This window comes from Chinchilla lanigera, unplaced genomic scaffold (assembly GCF_000276665.1).
Source record: "Chinchilla lanigera isolate Chin_1 unplaced genomic scaffold, ChiLan1.0 scaffold00056, whole genome shotgun sequence".
Lineage (NCBI taxonomy): Eukaryota > Metazoa > Chordata > Mammalia > Rodentia > Chinchillidae > Chinchilla > Chinchilla lanigera.
The window spans coordinates 8,641,828-8,660,440 of NW_004955457.1; the positions used below are offsets into that span (position 1 = coordinate 8,641,828).

The following is an 18,613-nucleotide window of genomic DNA, read 5'->3' on the forward strand; positions in this document are numbered from 1 at the left end:
TCAGAGTTTAGGAATAGACTGAAGTCATAAAATAATGATCCCATCATACAGGGCTTAAAAAAAGCAAAACCTCATAAAATGTTATCTTTCAAAAGAATTGTAGGAAATAGTGAAAACCAGGTAGTAGAGAAATTGTGACCACAGAAGACAACACAAGAAAACATCACTGTGCATGATACACATAGTTGGGGGAGAGAAAGGTTTACCTTCCAGAACAATTATTATTATTATCAAGACAGACAAGAGATGCTTTCCCGAAAGGTTAATTTGGTGAGTGAGAAATAAAAGCAATTGTTAGAAGTTCAAAGTGAGCCAAATTACCTGTAACAGAAGAAAAAAATAAAACTCTATGGAACAAGTTCTATGGCAGGAGCTAATTAGGTGGGCTGCAAAAAAGACCCAAGAAAAATACCCTAATTTTAGACACATTAGATACTGCACACTCAAAAAAAGAAAAAGCAACATTTAGAAGACTATTTAAATTTCTTTAATTGCTGAATGTCTTTTTGGCTAGTTTTTTGGGGGATCGTTATTTAGTCCTACAACTGACACATTTTCTACTTTCTCATTTTGTTTGCAAGCCACCTAAACATTTCCTCTGATGAACAACATTCTCTTTGATACATTACTGAAATGGACCCTATGCTGTACTCACAAAGGACAATGTTGGAAAGTATGAATGTGTAAATGATTTTAAAAGATTCTATTTTTTCCCTTCTGTTTTCAAATTATTTGTAACAGTTTCTGAAGATATAGTCACAGCATCCTAAAGCATGTCTTCTTCACTCACAGAATCACCTAGCTCACTCCCAAGTGCTCTTGAACTTGTGGTCAGCCTTTCATGCTGGTGTGAAACCTGTCCTGGTGAATCACCTGCTGCTGCTGTTGCTGCTGCTGCTTTTTAAAGTAGGCTTCTCTTCCACAGCTCTTCAAATGTAAGATTTGTACCTGATGTCTGTGGAACATCTTGAGATATATTTCTGGAACTATCTTGCATACTGAGCTGAATGGCCCTGTGGAAATCTACTTCTTCATCTTTCATGTCAATTTCCTGACGACTTAGTGCCAGAGCCTTTTGCAAATCCTCCTCATCTTCATCTAATATTCCTGAGCCATCATTTCCTTCTAAGACTTGTTCCAGTTCTTTTTTAAGGACTCTCGGCTCTTTCAGTTGTGCTAATTCTTCTCCAGTGAGTTTTGGTCGATGCATCTGTTGGACCCTTACCATCTGGAGAAGTTGGTCAGCTTCACAATCTTGCAGATTACCCTTAACGACAAATATAGAATAACTTTCCTGTTGTAATTGAGCCAGCAAAAGCGCAAGGTATGTATCTGATATAAACTCTGGACTCATCAAGAGAGAATTCAGGTTAAAGCACTGATTTCCTAATTTTCTAACTGTAAACCAGTGTTCTTTATAATTGCAAATAAATGATTTTTCATTTACAGTATCAATCCTGAGCCTCTGATACTCGACTGTTGAACAGATCAGTTCCAAACCCCAAACTTTCAAGGCATTGCTTATAACTTGAATAGAGAAAAAGCCACTGTCATCCATATTTCCAGAAGGCTGCAATAAAAATGTGCCATAGTCTTCACTAGTAACCCCTCCATCCACCATTCTCATCCTTTCTTCTTCATCCAGCTGGTGGGCAATTGAGGATAACTCCACAGGCTAAAGTGATCTCCTTGGAATAAATTATTCAGGCAGTGTTAAGCGCAAAGTGATCCTTCTTGTTTCTCATGGAAGATGGACTCCACGTTTGTCTGGAGCCAATGGTCTTCATGCAGAAACAGCTCCCTCCAGCTCTTCCCCCGGCCCAGGCCCTACCCCTCCTAAGATTAAATTTTTAAAAAAGAAATTATACTCAAATGTCCATCACTGTGAATAAATAAACAAAGTGTGATATAACCATAAATAGAATATTATTGGGTTCTGCCACCATGTTCCCTTGCACGGTGGCCACCCTCACACTGTAGGATGTATTTCTTTTCCTATTTTTACTTGGTCCAAACTCACTCTGCAGAGCCTGTTTCTTTTCCTACCTTTAATAAAACTTAGCTACCATTTGCATTTGTCTTGACCAATTCTTTCTTCAAGACAAAAAGAACCTAGCAACCACCTCCAGAAGGAGACTCCTGCACTCCAAAATTCAGTAACAGTTGTACTGGTTTACACTCTACTGACAGTGTAAGAGAGTGCCCTTTCCTTGCCTCCTCACCAGCATTCATTGTTTTTTGTATTCGTGGATAATTTTATTTTTTTGAGATGAGGTCTCACTATATAATGCAGGGGGGCCCTGAACTAGAGGAGGTTGTCCCACCTTGGCCTCCTGAGTGCTGAGATTACAGGCACACACCACCATACATGGGTGTAGGAGGAGTTTGAAAAGGTTTGGAAATATGGGCTACAGAAGTCCTAGAATGCTATGAGAAGCACCTATTGAGTGATTCTAGTCAGAATTCTGAAGACTGCAATGTTAACAGAAATACAGACATCAAAGGTCAGGCTCAGGAGGTTTCAGTTGGGAATAAGGACTTCACTGGCAATAGGAAGAGAGGCCATATGTGTTAAACTCTGGTATAAAAAATTGTTTCGTTTTGTTTTGTTTGTCCATATTCTCCCCATGCCCTGAGACTTGGCAAAAAACTGAAATTAAAGGCAGTAGACTAATTGATCTAGCCAATAAAATTTCAAACTACCCAACATTCAGGCTATGACATGGGTACCTCTGGCTGCTTGTAGCCAGATCTGAGTGAGAACTTTGGCTAAAAAGCAGAGAAGAAAAAACTGAAAACTTAAATTTTGAATAAGAAGGAACCATGTATAAATTTGGGGCTAAAGGATGTTTGGCTACTGAAAAGATTAGTGCTATTAAAAAGAAACCAAGTACTTTGTACAAAGACAAGAAGATGCTTGAGGTCATCTCAGGAATCAGCAAGACCCCACCCATCACAGACTCACAGGTCCAAAAGTGTAAAGCTTTCATTTGAGAAAAGAGCTCCTTGACCTCCCTACTCAAAAAGGGCTGCCTAGAGAAATGGTTCCCAAGGATTCATTTCACTGTGCTTAGCTGCCATCCAGGCACCCAGAGGCTGCTGTTGTCATGGTCCAAGAAGCCCTGGCTACTTCCACCATTGTGTTTTCCATGTGCTACTGATTTTACCGGCATGCAGAATACAAGAATTGTGTGATAGGGAAGCTACTGCCAGATTTCAAAGGAATTCTAGTAGACCAGGCAAGGATCCCCTGAGAGGGCAGTGCATGAAACTGTAGAACTGAAGCCAAAGGTGCAGCAGAGACCCCAGGAAATCAGAAATGCCAGGAACATAGGACATCTGCTGAGGAAAGCTATAGGGTGTGGGTGGAGTCAGCCCAAGAAAGAGGCCATGTGGGCTTCAGCCAGCAAGGCCGTAGAGCTGAGGTCACCCTCTAGAACTCACTTCTCATCACCATGTGCACATAGTGCCATTTATGGAGCTAAAGGGTATAATGTTTCCCTTGCCAGATTTCAGTCTTATTTGGGTCCAACTTTTTTCTACACCTACATTCTTCCTCTTTAGGACAAAAATGTTTACCCTGTGCCATTGTACCTTGGGATTATGTAACTTGTTTTTTATGTTTACAGAGGTTTATGACTAAGGGTTTGCCTGGAGTCTCAGAAGAGACTTAGACTTGGGCTTTTGAAAATGCTGGAACTGTTGAGACTTTGGAGAAGGGACTGTTGCATTTATAATTGTATACAGGATAGTTATGTTACATGGAATTATGAACTTCATCCATTATTTGGAGATTAAGTATGGATTAAGGAGATATATTTAGGTAGCATGTAGACAAGTGATGGAACGTGGTGATTAGTGTGGCGTGACAACTTGAATGGTTTTAGGATCTGCCCAGGGAATGAGTGGAGCACATTGTTTTTTTCTTTTTTGGTAATGGAAATCAAGCTCAGGACCTTGCACTTGCCAGGCAGGTGCTGTGCCTCTGAGCACATTTCTGAGTATTTGAGTGGGTAATGAAGGCCTGACCTTGGGATCTATGTCTGGTCCCTGCCCCTTCCTTTGTGGCTCTGGTCCCCTGCTCTGCTTCCCATCACCATGAACTCAGCATCCTTGCTCTTCCATGCCCTCCATGACGATTCTGCCTTAGAGGTATTAGATCATGGGCTGAATCCCCAAGAACTGTGAACTAAATTAAATCTCTTCTCCTTCAATCTATGGGTGTTAGCTATTATGTCGCAGTGATGAGAAAATTGACTAATACAAAGGACCAGTTGCTTATTCTCTCAGGAATAGAACTATATTTCAAGTAAGGGCTGTCTTTCCTACTTCCATCTTTCCTACCAGCACCATGATCTGTGGCCTTAGAATAGCTAATCTGAAAGCATGAAACCACACACAATGTAGCATCCAAACTACTTCACAGCAAAGAAACTACAGTAGTAGTCCCATTGCCATGGCATCTTCTGTTCATACCATACACAATTCCATCCACAAAACAGCCAACTTCCTAGAGCCAGCTGGGAGGTGAAACGGCCAGCTGAGCTGCAAGTTTAGAGGCAAAACTCTGTAATGAGCCCTGGAAAAGCTGCTTCTCAAATGTATATGTAGAAGTGGATGGATCTGCATGGCACAAGAAGAGGATGCATCTCTTGGATCTACCTTCTGGAAATTTTTGCTCAGCACCTAAGAGTACAGTAGATGACAGTCTCCATCTATAGCACTTTCTAGACTCACTAAGCGTTGAGTTGAGTTGTGATCTTCTCAACCACCAGTGACTGAGCCATTCTGCTAATGTGGAAGCCTTCTGTGGGGAATCTTTACACTGGCTCTCGCTTGAGGGCTAGTTGAGACTTTCTCACAGCAGCACCACAGTCTGTGGCTCTTCCCACACAACCCTGTAACCTCTTCCTCTCCTTTCACAGCTGTCAGATTGACCCTGCATCTGAAGACTTTCTCTGTTTATTCTTGCTGCCCTTTCTCTCCACAGTTCCCAGGCAGTTCTGACAAATGTCTTTCACAATACATTCCTAACTCCATCCTAAGGTCTGCTTTCTGCAGGATCTAAAGTGACACATGTGATAATTACATTTTTAAACCAGTCAATATAATAAAAGTAATATTTCCTGCTTCATCACCATGCCCACTACTTATCACCATGCACTTAAAGTGCTCATTAATATTATCAATTTGTACTGTTAACAATAGCTGTCACACCTGTAAAAAGTCAGGGATTACAATTAATTCAGTCAGTATTTACTGAGTACTTACTGTATTCTAGATACTCTTGTAGGAATTGGGAATGCAATAGTAAACAAGTTGGGAAAAGTCTTCTTTGAGGAGCTTACATTCCAATGGGGCAAACAGATAATAAAAAATATAAACCACCAGAAAAAAAATGCATATCTATGCTATATAGCTTTTGTCATTCAAAGGGAATTGCCTTCCACAGTATGATGGCACAAAGCATTAGGCTTTAGGGTTAGGTTTAGGGCTGGGGCCCCTAAGACAGTATAAGACAGCATGAGAGCACCATGTGTACAATCTCTGCTGCCTTCTTTTGGTGGAACCAGTATGGCAAGTTATTTGAGAGGATCTTTAAATGAAATTCATACATGATAAGTAGCCAACAGATGAGTGGGAATAAATAAGATATTAAACCTTCTAGAATTCCAGTGCTGGGAGTTTGAATTTTAATATACATACATTATATCCATAATTCTGCACATGGATAAAATATTTTCCATGCCAATCATAAAGAATAATGAAGCAAACTACCACTCCAACTTTGTAGGCCTCAGTGAATTTTCCACTTTCCATCTCAGCACCCAACTTTGGAAATTGAAAGAAAAACAATTAACTCATACCCTATATCAAAGTCTTCAAAACTAAATGACATTGAAGAGAAACAACCAGATATGGACTTCAAAGTGTATGGACGCAGAGGAGATCACAGCCAGGCGAGAGGCACTCCATAGATCGGGGTTAAGAGGACTCCCACTCTTGGATCAGACTTTCATAGACATACAGCAGGCAGCAGGGCCACAACCAAGACTTGGCCGACAGGCTCCACCAGGAGAAGCAAGCTCTTCTGAGATATAATAGCTACAAAGACAGAGAGTTGCCCTAAGCTGCATTTCTCAGGGTCTTCTACATGTACAATGAAAAAGTTGGCTGAGACAAAGGCAAGCAGCTGACTGCAGCGTGCTGGGAAGCTAAGTCTAGACTGCAGCTAAGCACCTCTGAGGTGTAGAAACATAACACAAGAGCAAAACAGAGAACTCCACACCTCATCAGTGCCCCCAAGAAGAAAAGAGAGACTCGGGAGCTGACCTCAGAGCAGCTGATCACAGGCCTCCTCTCCTTTCACTCTCCAGGAGAATTTGATGCTCTGTCCTGACTCAAATTATCTGTGCTTCAAACCTGTGTCTGCATAGGCGTGTATGTCACCTGTGTGTCATAGTAGCACCCTATGCACCCCACATGAATTTTGAATTGCTGAATCTGATGGAAAGCCCCAATTACAGGAATATTACAGGTAGCCAACAGCTGAGCAGAAATAAATAAGATATTAAACCTTCCAGAATCTGATGGAAATTAGAATTACAGGTTCTGGGAGAAAACCATTTGCTCAACCAACCATCCTCACGAGGGACAATCAGGGAGGTAAAGAGTTTCTGGCCTAGAGATCATCCGAGGGTTAACCTATAAATAGTATGTAAGTAGTTCATTGAAACCAACTTAACTAAGTTTTTCCAACCTTCAAGACAAGGAAGTTCATATATGGATTATCGGAATAATGATAGCTAGTAATATCCTAGAGTGCTTGTGAAGGTTAATTATCACACGTAAAAATACCATAGTGCCTGAAATGTGGCACGTGGTCAAGTGACACTTCCTTTCATTAATTTGTTTATAATTTACTTATTTGACATATTTTTCAAATTATCAGACAGACATCAAGTCAGATGCTGGATAAATATTATTAAATTTTTTTTAAAGCCTCATTCTTATGAAATCTCCACGTTAGTGGGGAAGAGGCACAGGAGATCTATTCACAGATTATGCCAAATATTAAGAAGGGAGGAAAAGCACTTAACGGCTGGCTCCCTGCCTCGTAGGCGCCCGGAGGGAGGGCTTCCAGCGCACGGGAGCCACGGGTTGGGAGCGCCAGTCTTCCAGCTGGCTCACTCCCTCTCTCGTAGGCGCCTGGAAGGAGGGCCCCCAGGTCATGGGGAGCCATGGGCGGGTAGCACCAGTCTTCCAACCGGCTTGCTCCCTGCCTTGTAGGCGCCCGGAAGGAGGGCCCCCTGTGCAAGGGGAGCCACGCGGAGGCGAGCGCTGTTGCGCGCTGGCCCTCAGGCTGGCAGCCGCCGCTCAGTTGAGAACTACCATGACACAGAGAAACAATGACACAATTGGCCCACCATGCACTGGCTGCAGATGCCCACCCACGGATGTGTGTGAATCACTCAAACATGGAGAAACCCCTGGGAATACATGCCACGCAACAGGTCACTCTTGTTCCTGCCACTGAAAACCAGAAAAGTCCAGAGTCAGCGGAGGAGCAGCTGCTGAACAAGGACTCAGAGAACATGAGAATGCAGACTAAGCCCAAGGAGTCAGAGGTCCTGTGGACTGGGGTCATGAGAGCCGCTGGGAAGCTGTAAACCAGGAGGACCTTGCACAATACCTGCGGAGACTCCCTGGAAACCATTCTTCCCCTGACAGTACAGGCTGTGGTGGGGCTCCAGAGAAGTCTGCAGCAGGATTCCTGCTGTCTGTGCTGACAGCTGGGGAGGGGACACTTACTGGTTGTGGGGTCCCAATGGGATGGGAGGCTGGAGAGAAAACGCTACAAAAATGACTTTCACCCCAGATGGCTCACTTGATTTTTGACAACCCTTAGGCTGTAACTACTTGTTAGATCCTTCTTGTAGTATCTCTGTCTTCCTGAGAAACCACTTTAAAGCTACCACCACGTATTACAACAGCCATTGATATTTTCCTACTAATCTATCCATAACTCTGCAATGTTTTGTTCCTATCCTATTTCATAAATGGATGCATGTCTATTATTATGTGTTTCCTGCAACAACCATTGAGAGTAGTTAATGATTATTCAATAGGTCACTCATGTATAGCTCTATTTCTTTTCTTTAGAAGCCACTTTGAAGATACCAATGCATAGTACAACAACTATTGATAATCTCCTACCTCTTCTGTCTGTAACTCACTATTATTTGTCTATTTGTTTTCCTGAGAAACTATCTTGCAGATAACAATATGTAAAACAATAACCATTGATAATTTCCTACCACTTTGTCTGTAATTTGGTAAAACCCCCCATTATTATGTTGTCCTTCTTTTACTCTTTAAAATAAAAAAAAAACAAATATTAAGAAGGTAAATCATGTATTTTTAATTCTTTACTATCACATATTAAAATATAAAAATGTAATATACATGATAATTCTTACACATTTAAGAAGTCTGTGTAATATAATAAGGACAGGATGTATACATTTTTATAGAAAAATAAATCAAAATACTTCAACTCTGGAATTTCTACTTGGTTTTCTAATTTCTCCTCACTGATATTTTCTGTTTGTTTGGTTTTTTTTTTTTTTTTTTTTTTTTGGTTTTTGGTTTTTCTCCGGTACTGGGAACTGGATATTTTCTGTTTGGTGAAATGTTCTCATACTTCTATTCTTTAGGTAGAGTTTCCTCTAATTACTTGTTTATATGTTTATAATATCAATATGTATATTTTTATATTTATATTATAAATTTATAAATATTATATACATATAATAGCTGGTTTGAAGTCCTTGCCTAGTAAGTCCAACACTTGGACCCCCTCAAGGACAGTTTCTATTGACTTCTTTTCCTTCTAAATCCATACTTTCTTGCTAGAGTATTTCAGAAATTTTTATTAAAAACTGGTCATTTTGGCCAAGTGTGGTGGCACATGCCTATAATCCTAGCACTTGGGAGGCTGAGGCAGGAGGATCACTGCAAGTTTGAGGCCAGCCTGAGCTACATAGTGAGTTCAAGGCCAGACTGGACTACAAAGTGAGACCCTGTCTTACCAAAAAAAAAAAAATCCTGAGTACTTTAGATACTATGTGACAACTCTGAATCAAATTTATCCCAACTGTTATGCTCCTTTGTTGTTATTATTTGACAGTTTAGTGCTTTTCATGAGCTAATTCTGTAAAGCCTGTGTTTCCTGTATTATGTAGCCACTGAATTCTCTGCTCATTAGTATAGTGGTGAGCTAATGATTGAGAGAGATCGCCTTAAATGCCTTGAACTGATAAATAATATCCCATCACTTATTGGTAAGGTGCTCTGAATGTCTATGTATAGTGGTACCTGGGTTCACGAACTTAATTCATTCCATGATTCTGATCATGAATGGAATCCAAATCAAATTTCCCCATAAGGTTCAATGTAAATAAGGTTAATCTGTTCTGAACCTTATGTATTTTTTAGGCACAAAAAAAAACAATATGCAGCAAAATACAACAGTACCTCAGTTCACAAACTTAATTCTGTCCATGATTCTGGTTGCAAACGGAATTAGACAAGAATTGGATCTAATCACCCCACAAGATCAACACTGAGCCTAACAGTTGAATTGGATTTGGTTCTTGTCCAATTACGGTTTGCAGCCACAGTCCTGGAAAGGATCAAGCTTGTGAACTGAGGTACCGTGGAGAGCTAAGGGCTGGTCAAACCTTCTCAGTGCTTTGGAGACAGGGGCTCCGTGTCAGTCTACCGGCTCAGGCAGCTACAAGGTTAGTTGTTTTCACAGCTAGTCACTCCAACACTGCTGGTTTTTAAGACTACATGAAACTGGAGAGAGATCTGGAGGCAAGGCGGATTTCAAAAGCCACAAAGCCCACAATTCTTACTGCAAGTCAGCAGTTTTTCTTTAATAAAGTTTCTCAGATGATGGCAAGCCTTTGGTTAATTTCTAGAATTCTAAAAGTTAGTTTTGATGAATTTTGCCAGAGTGTTCAGCATTTTATGGGGGGGGTGGGCAAATTTAAAGCAGTCTTCCTTCATCACTCCAGAGGCCCCAGCCTCTTTAGAAATAAATCACTAGTGAGATGATGAGGTTCAAGATTAATTTAGTGGCCACAGGAGTAGAGACAACCAATATGAGAGAGATTTTCTTATTCTTTTCTTTATGTACAGCTTCATCGGTGAATAGCTTACATACCACAGCATTTACCCATCTGTGTAGTTTGGTGAGTTTCAGTACTTTTATTTTAATAAATCATTTTACATATTTTGGGGTATAAGTGGTATCTTGGTTCATATATATATTTGGAAGCATCAGAGCAGTTAACACATCTCAAATCCTTCATAGTGAGAACCCTTAAGATCTTCCTTTTCAAAGCTATCTTGAAATGTACGTTAACTGCAGTAACTTTGTTTTACAATAGGACAACCGAATTGAATTCTCCTATGTAATTGTACCTTTGTACCTGTTGACCAATGTCCCCTCTTTCCCTTACCCCTCAACCAGGTCTGGTAAGCATGATTCTATTGAGGTTGACTTTTTTAGATTCAACATATAAATGAAATAGTGCACTATTTGTCTCTCTATGCCTTATTCCACTTAATATGGTGTCCTCTAGCTTCATCCATGTTCTCACAAGTACAGAATTTCCTGGGGCTTGTGTGTGTGTGTGTGTGTGTGTGTGTGTGTGTGTGATAGTATTCTGCTGGGTTCATATGCCATGTTTAATCCACTGTTTCACTGATGAACTCTTAGGTTGTTTTAATGTGGAAGAAAATTTAATATTCAATACAACTTTGTACTAGGATATGGTGCAAAAAAAGAAGAAAACTGAAAGGATGTTGAACTTTCTACTATTTTATGTTCCTGACTGCATTAGGTTTACATCATTTCAGCCACGTCATTTATAAACTATATATGTAGTCAACACTCACCAGTATCTGAGAAGAATCCAGTCATGCTTAAATTAACACTTGAAATGTAGTGGTCATTTTCCCTTAAAACAATTTTCACCTCCATCATTAATTCATCAGGAACTCCTAAACTTTGGTCTTTATTTAGCCACTTACAACCATCCTTAGGCTGTACCAGATCTTATGTGATCATCCAGTACAAACAAATGTCTTGGCTCCAAATACTACACGCCAGTTGCTACTGATTATTCTGGGCTTTGGAGCTACTGTGACGTGTTCCTCAAAAGACTGTCATGGATCATCATGCAACAGTTTGAATTAGACTTGGGATTCTTTCTCTATAAGTAAAAAGAGGAGGACTTTTGTAATCCCACTAAGTTATAAATGTATGAAGTAGTAAGCATGGTATGAAAACGTGAAAATTACCAGTTATGTAGCAGGGCAAGTGATTTCTCTGATCCTATATAGGAATCAATGTTACCTCAAACATTCACCTAAGTATTTCCAAAGTGTAAGGAGGACTCTGTATAAAGTAGAAGTAATAATCAGGCACTAAGCTATCATTTGGTACAGTGAAATAACCATCTGAGAACTCAGATCTCCAGGTAGACAGTCTTCCAGTAATATAGCTCAGATCCATGGTACTATGGATTGAACTGAGGGATTACATCACCAATGTGGTTCCCCTTTTAAAAGATGATCTTGCCAAGTTGCAGAGGCCAGCTTTAAACTTGCAATTCTCCTGCCTTGGCCTCCGAGTAGTTGGGATTACAGGCTTGTGCCACTGTGCCCAGCCTCAAATATCACTTACTTTATTTACCTCATTATCTGTGGCCAATAATAGCTCTTCCTCCAACATAAATAAATAATCCTATTTTTCCAGTTCAGAACTGACAAAACTTCAGCTCAAAAACTAAATATCTGCTGAACATAACAAACTGTCTTCAGGAAGTCATTACTGGGTGATCATAAAATGGATAAGTACACATAACAATTTACCCTGGTGCACAAAACCAATAAAGGAGAGACCACTCATAATAACACAAGCATTAGAAAACAGTCTTTCCAGATAATGATCATAAATAAATACCTTACACTGGGTCTTAATGGAGAGAGTTTAATTTTTCAATGCCAAGTAGCAGTACCCCATGAGTGTTATCTCTGTGGGTTATTAATCTTTGGAAGGCATAAGGATTATGGTCCAAGTCCACTGATTGTTAGTTTGCCCTTACTATAACAAAATGGTGGACACGGGCAGTTAGGAAGCAAAGAGGTTCATTTAGTGCACAGTTCTGGAGTTTCCATGTAAATGCATACCTAGCCTCAGTGAGGGCCATCCCCCAACCACACCAGCTCCCCACTGACAGCAGTGGGGTGAGTGTGTGCAGAATTAAGATTACTGGGCTGGGGATTTAGCTCAGCGGCAAAAGCGCCTGCCTGGCAAACGCAAGGTTGTGAATTCGGTTCCCGGTACTGGGAAAAAAACAAAAAAAAAAAAGATTACCTCTCCATCCAGGAAGAGAGTGGGGAGGGCTAGATTTTTTCCATTTTCCATTTTTATTAAAATGTCTGCAGTACACGATGGTTGCATTCCTCATGGGGAATTGATGCATGTACATAATGTGTCTCAAATTTTTTTATCCCCTGCCCCTCTCCTCTGTGCCCCATTCTTCTGTCTCCTGGTCCCCTTTCCATTTTCCAGAGATCTCCCTATCATCTTTCACTTTGCTTTTTATGACTTCAGTTTCTGTGTATATTTAAGATTGCGTGTCTGATTGATTTCACTTAACATGATCTCAAGGTACAGTGGTACCTTGGTTCACAAATTTAGTTTGTTCTATGATTTTGGAAAAGATAGCCATGTTTGTGTTTGCATGGGAAAGATGGCTGCAGCTGTGTTTGTCACCTGGTGCAGAGTGTGCAAACAAAAACAAAATTGTGCAAAACACTTCAGTTTGTGAAACAGTTTGCAAACAAAATCATTCATGAACCAAGGTCCACTGTACATTCTATATTTTTCTACAAATGACTTGCATTTGTCCTTCTTTATGGCAGAGTAGTACTCCATTGTGAACTAATACATTTTCTTTCTCCATTTGTTGACAGACATAGAAGCAATTTCCAAGATTTACCTATTATGTGCTGCTATAAACACAGGTATGCATGTATCATTGTAATATGATGTCTTTAACTCTTTCAGGAGGATACCCAGGAGGGAACTAGTTGGGTCCAGCAAGATTTCTACCCTCTGGAAAGATGTACCTCATATCCCCCAGGGACTTTAGGACCTCCCACTCAGGCTCATCTCTTAGAAGTTCCATCACCTCCCAATTCCACCACCCCTAGGGATGAGGTCTGCAACCACATGAACCTTTAGGGGGATACAAACTATCGAAATCACAACACTCACACTACTTTCATTCATGTCAAGTTATGAGGGTGAGCAACTAGCCTGGTTAGTGGACGCTTGAACCTTTGGTACCTAGCATAAAGCCAGAAGTAGTCAGGGTTAAACTAGTATTTGTTTGATGTATGATTAACCTACTGTCTTACCTATGATTAGTTAGGTGTTACACATAACAGGGAAGAGATTCTGCCACAAAAGTTAATTGTGAAGTGTAAACTCTTTGTTGAGAAGTCAACCTCTATGAGAGGCCCCATTTCTGTGTTTAAAACCATTTCCCTCAAGAAAAAGACCAACAGAGGGTATCTTTGATCACCACATTTATTTAAATCAACATCACATGGCTTCTGTTAAGATACACTGAGAATACAGAATTCCAAAAAACGCATAGATTACAAAGCAACATCAAACAAATTCAAACTGAAGAATATTCCACAAAGAAATCAGTTTATCTTCAAAATGGCACACCACTAAATATAGAGAAAGGCTGAAGAACTGTCCATACTGAAGCCAACTAACAAAAGAACCATGAAATCTGTCATCCTGGATCAAATCCACGATCTACAGAGACATCTGAGGACAATATGAATAAAGTCTGTGGAGAAGAGAGTTTATCAATGTTGATGACTGTTTACGGGTACGTAGGAGAATAACTTTAAAAGTGTCCATCACAACCAGCACACTATTAACACACTCTGGTTCTGTGGCACATGTGGGTTAGGATGTGCAACTTGGACGATTCTCAGCTTTCGTTTGCCTGCAAACAAGCCGTCAGGAAAGGGCAGAGAGCACAAGGTAATGTGTTGACACCAAAGAATGAGAATTCACTGAGCACTAGGGAGAGAATGCATGCAGGACAGTCAAGGGACAAAGAGTCAAAACCTAGAGGAAACACAGAGCACTCAAGTGTGGGGCAAAGAGCAATAAAGGCAATCACTCTGTGTGGTCTCGGATTTGGGAAGAAATCAAGCAACAAATATGAGGCACACAGAGTAAAAAAGAAGCCTGATGCCCAGAGGCCTTTGTTATCAGAAGATGAGGGTTTGGTAACCAATTTTACTAAAACTTAACTGCAAATGCTCTGTAGTAATAAAAAGGAACACAATATTGATAGAGTGCCACAAAACAGATGACACCTCAAAAACATGGTGAATGAAATCCGACAAACACAAAAGGCTGCATAACTTATGGCTCCACTTATAGGAAATATCCACAAAAGGCTAAAAACTTAGATTGAAATTAGAATGTTGATGACCTAGACCTGGGGGTGGGAAGTGGAGTCAAGTGTAAAACTGCTCTATGCCTCAGTTTTCTCATCCAATCAATAGTAATAATAATAATATCTAATTCGTAAGGGTTCTTTGAAGATCAAATGAGATAACACAGATAAAGCTCAGAAGAATGTTCTGCAGCCGGGAGGGACTCGTAGTGTGTGAGTACACACTCGGCTTGCAAATCTGTAAGATAAATTTCTTTCCAGGCTTAAAGCTTTGTTAATATAAATAAACCTTAAAAAAGTGTATTATCACATTCATATAATAAAGTATAAACATAAAAAGTGCAAGTTTAGTTATTTAAAAATTCAGCAATAAACTATATTCCATCCTAGACCTACTAAAGAAAAGAGCTTAAAATATTTTGGGAGAACTTTTAAAATACATAAAGTATAAGAACAGAGGAAAAAGTACTAAATTACCTTATTTCCCTAAAATCCGAACTCTAAACAAAAAAATTTTTAAAATGCTGAAGCTCTCATCTCCCTTCCTTCCTCCCACCTTCTTAAATTGAACTATGGGTATGTAATTCCATAACTACATGATTTTAAGTATTTTCCATACTTTCTACACATAAAAGTGAGGAGGGACTTCCATTTTACATTTCTGCTAAAGTAATTTTTAAAATTATCAATAGCAGGAAGATGTTATCCCAACAGTAAGATCCCAGACCAACAAACTCTGGAAATCATTAATACTGGGACCAAAAATATCCCCTCTCATGGACATCCATAGGTATTTCCATGTCACGCTGTCTTTGTGATACGCTGTGGGATTGGAGCATATGGAGGCACGGAAAGTAGGCAAGTTCTGCCTTCTCAGTAGGTGTCAAGCAGTGATACAGACATTACCTTCTGAACTCTGAATCCTGTTCATGCGGCTTTTCAGCACAGGTACACAAAGTGAAAAGTTGGTAATCCACCACTCTATCAAACAAAGAAATGGTTGTTTCATTTCAATCCTTCAAAATAACTACTGCTTTGAAGACAGCCTGCATATCTTTGGTTAAACTATCTCCTCACCAGCATCAACATTTATATTCTCTTATCATCTCTCAGACCATTTATAAAAGTACTTCCTTTTACTATTCTGATTCCAGAAAACGTCTTTAACATGAGGCAAGAGTAGACACAAATTTCAATATTTAATAAATTTTATCTTGGTAACATCAAAAACACTTTAAATTGCATTATAAAAAATACATTAGTCTTCACATTAGTTTTACATGGAAATATATAGTTATTTGAATATTTAAATATAGCTTTTCTTTAAGCAAAAAAAAAAGTGTTACTCAGAGCCCTAGTTACATAAATAATTCAGATGCACAAATGCAAAAACACTTTGCACAACACTGTCCACATACTGTAAAGAACTCAGAACAAAAATCTATGCAAGATACTAAAAAGGACAAGATTAACATAATATTCATTATGGTTGTAACTTGACATTTTATCACTGAAAGAATGTAATGTATTCTTGACTACACAAAAACCACCAATTGTTTTATCTAATCTGCAAATTAAGCCAACATTTATTTAGGAAAAGGGGCATACCTTGCATCCTATCAAATTTTTAAAGTAATTCATTATCAATTTAAATTATAAATTTTACAAGTTCAGGTTTTCAAATTTGTCAAAAATAGTACCGGTTAGAGAATTTAGTAAACACTTCCAAAATGTTAAACAAAATCATCAGTACTGTATTATACTTTTATATTTTCGGTAATGTAAATTTTAAATATAAACCTTTTCCCTGTCCTGCCTTAAAATGGTACTTAGAAGAGCTTCTGTGTGTAAAATGTAGTAACACTTTTGTAAGCTTAACTTCTGATCACTTGACTTACAAGAGCTGTCCTCTCTCCCGATGTAATCACAATAGATACGATTCACCATGTCTACATGGTACATTATTTCCATATAAACTCTAACTTTCATTTTGTATGGGGGAGCAGGTGAGACAGGCTGTACTGCAGGCTGACCTTAAACTCACTACAGAGCCCAGGCTAGCTTTGAACTTACAGCAAACCTCCTGCCTCGGCCTCCCAAGTGCTGGAATTAGAGCTGTACACCACTACACCCAGCTGAACTCTTGCTTTTAAATCTACATCGAAAAACTGAAGTCTATGTCCATTAATAATACCTAAGGGAACTATGTCTGTATTCCATAGGTCAAAAAGATGCCAATACCTGCAAAGAGAATATTTTCATATATTGACTGTTTGTTTACTTCTTCATCGGTAGGACAGAGCTTTCTTCCTAAATGAAAACTGGAGGATTATTTTGAACAGGTGACCTACAGTAATATTTTAAGAACAAAAATTAAAATTTTTTTATATAGGAGGCAAGGTTGAAGAAATGCTATATAGATTGCTTTGCGACTAAGAAATACACATTTGCCCACTTTTTTCAACATAATTACTGTTTAAATTTAAAAGTAAAGAAATTACAATATAACACCATCAAAAATACCCACAGGTTAAATAATGACTCCTGAAACAAAATCACATTTATATTTCATTGATTCGAAGGTAACACATTATCTCTGAAATCAAGACACATCACAATGATTCTAGTTTCAATAAAATATAGTAGTCACACAGTGTAGGTGAAATTCTTGTTTCTCCTTAACATCAATGACAGAAAAAAAGCTAAGATCTTGTCTTAGCCAGATAATGGGATGCATCTCTCCCCGCTCACTGGGCACCCCGAAATAAAGAATCTGAATATGATCGAGTACTCTAGACTGACATCTTTTATCTAAACTGTTAAAGTCAATTAGATAGTTTAAGATAAGTTATCAAATTAGTTTACCTTGCACTACCTAATCAGTTTAAGAACATCAATTAGATAGTTTAAGATAAACTAATATACAGTTTGTCACTTGCAAAAATGGGCCTTCACTTAGGTTCCTGGATTTATTTGGGTTTTCTGAAATAGTAACTTAATAATGACAACAACTTATGGCCTGCCCAAATAATATCACCAAGCCAACTTAGTTTAAACTATTAAAAAATGATAAAGTTGTCTGGGGATGTAGCTCAGCGGCACAAGCACCTGCCTGTCAAGTGCAAGGTCCTGAGTTCAATCCCCAGTACCGGGGGGAAAAAAAAAAAAAAGATAAAGTAATGTCTAAAATAGTTTAAGCAGTAAGGCCATAAAATTACCTGGATTTTCATACCAAACCACCAACCCTACATGTAAAAGAGTAAAGGTGGTTTAAAAAAGCCTAATCATACTAGCAAAATCTTCTTCCTATTGGGATCTAATAATGCTAAAGAAGAGATTTATGTATGTGTGCATGTGTCCAAATAAGAAAAGTCACAGATTTGCCTATCCAACTTAAATGATGCAGACAGAGTTTGTGTTGTATCTACAAATGCACCAGGCACTTTTTAAGAACTGGATTAAAGATATGATATCTCATTCTCAGGGGTGCTTTTAAAAGATAAATCATATTTTGTTTCAGTTGTGATCGTTTAAGTCAATCCTGAAAGGCTGAAAGAACTCAATATAGTCCCTGCTTTGGAATTATCCAGTTAGAATCATATACTGACAGTGCCACTCAGAAAAGAGTAGAATCTAAGTGTATGGGCATTTGTTCCAATTTCTGAAATGATGACATTAATAAATTTGCTGTTTTCATTCTCTTGGTGTTACAATTTGCCAGCATAAGAGAGATTATCATAAAAAATAAGAAAGACATGATTTGAGGAACAAAATACTATGTACTGTGTTAAATTATATTATGACAAGTGAAGTTCTACAGAAAATGTTGGACAAAAGTTGCTCTGAAATCATAAAAAAAAGGAGGTGGGGGGCCCTAAAAGCTAATTTAAATGAATATAAAATTTCTGAAAAATAATATCTGTAGCAAAATATTTTAAGGTTTTCCCGCCAAAGTTGGGAAAGCTATGTGCCCAAAAGTACCAAATGTATTTTGATTGAAGTACGGAATTCTCCACCAGCCAGAACACCAACACTTCCATTTT

General features: G+C 38.8%; 1 pseudogene; it reads right to left on the reverse strand.

Moving 5' to 3' along the window:
- Positions 1-703: 703 nt before the first annotated feature.
- Positions 704-18,610, reverse strand: LOC102028829 (annotated as a pseudogene).
- Between the last annotated feature and the right edge of the window lie 3 nt (positions 18,611-18,613).